This window comes from Lontra canadensis, unplaced genomic scaffold (genome assembly GCF_010015895.1).
Source record: "Lontra canadensis isolate GAN:19392208 unplaced genomic scaffold, GSC_riverotter_1.0 scaffold29, whole genome shotgun sequence".
Classification (NCBI taxonomy): Eukaryota; Metazoa; Chordata; class Mammalia; order Carnivora; family Mustelidae; genus Lontra; species Lontra canadensis.
Genome location: NW_022631023.1, coordinates 20,823,574 through 20,825,147, shown reverse-complemented (window position 1 = coordinate 20,825,147; position 1,574 = coordinate 20,823,574). Strand labels below are relative to the sequence as shown.

At 35.8% G+C, this 1,574-nt stretch overlaps 1 pseudogene; it reads right to left on the bottom strand.

Annotated features, from left to right (window-relative positions):
- Positions 1 to 413: 413 nt before the first annotated feature.
- Positions 414 to 1,124, bottom strand: LOC116872364 (annotated as a pseudogene).
- Between the last annotated feature and the right edge of the window lie 450 nt (positions 1,125 to 1,574).

Here is a 1,574-nt window from a genome sequence, read left to right as displayed (position 1 = left end):
GCAAAACTTACTCTTTTTTACCTTACTTTTCCTGATGAGGACATCCTTTTCTCTTTTGTCTTTAGCTGAATATGGTATGTATGTATGCATTTATTATAGGAATCATCTCTTGCTTACAGAGTAATGATTTAAACTGAATACATTTGAGCACAGTAAATATTTGACATAGAAAGTAATTGTATCAGAAGATGTGTCAGAAAAATAACAACTCATCGGACACATAATAACTGGAAAATATTTTTTCTGTCTGGTAATTTAAGTGTTACAAATCCTGAGAATGTTATAACTGAACCAAACAGGTAATACCTATAATTAAATCTTGCTTGGAAATCATCTGTTAAGAAAATACTTTGGGATACAAATCACCTATTAAACATGAATCTTATATTTTACAAATAATTTAAACAAATATATCAAACAATTAAAGTTAAGTGGTTCTTAATAGAGCTATTAGGTTCAAGGATACACTAGTCCATGATTTCTCATAAACGGGTTTTCCATTGCAGTGCCACTCCCTCTGTCATTTATCTACCTGTTGATGTCTTCCTCTGCTGAGTGGATTCTTTCAGAAATGCAGATTTCCAACTTAGCTTTTTAAAATTTTTTAAAATATTTTTATTTATTTATTTGAGAGAGATAGAGAATGAGAGAGAGAGAGAGCATGAGAGGGGAGAGTCAGAGGGAGAAGTAGACACCCTACTTAGCAGGGAGCCTGATGTGTGCTTAATCCCAGGACTCCAGGATCATGACCTGAGCTGAAGGCAGTTGTTTAACCAATTGAGCCACCCAGGTGCCCCCCAGCTTATCTTTAAATGGTAAAAAACCACTGAGGTTTTACTCTTAAGCACAGTCTACTAAGGGTTGCCAAAGAGCATGAGGTACTGTTGACCTGAATCTGGTAATAGCCAAATAGTCAATTCCTGAAACTCCATACTTCTTTCCATTATCACTTCAAGTTCTTCTAAAGTATTGGGCTTCTCTGGGTCCTAGATTTAATCAAATCATAACCTCTCGCACTTTCTCTTCCATGATCTGGGTCTGTCAGACATCTCTCCACTTAAGAGGTAGGAGAGCCAGGGGACTCTGCTCAGGGTCCAGGAGAACAGCCAGGATACCTGCTCCATCCACATGCCCCAGAATCCCTGGCAACTGTCCCACCTGAGCCGCCACCTGCTCTCTTAAATATGGTATTTAAGCTGGTGGTTTAGAAAACCTCAGAGAGTTACACATTTTTCTGTGGGTATTTCCCATGTATACATGAGATATACATGTTAACAAACCTCTCTTTCTCTTGCTAATCTGTCTTTTATTATAAGAATCTCAGCCAAGCATTCAGAAGGATAGAGAGAAAATTACTTTCCTCTCCTATAATTATTAAATAACTAAGCAGGAACATGCTTTTTAATTTACAGTGTTCTTTTAAATATACTGTTAATTTTTAGTTTGCATCCTAATTCTAGTATTATCAACCAATTTTAATGGTCAAGGAAACAAATTTACTGAGTTTTAGTTCACCATTATTACAGAAAATAAAAATATTTTTCTAAGTTGGAATTTAGTGAAGAGTACGTATA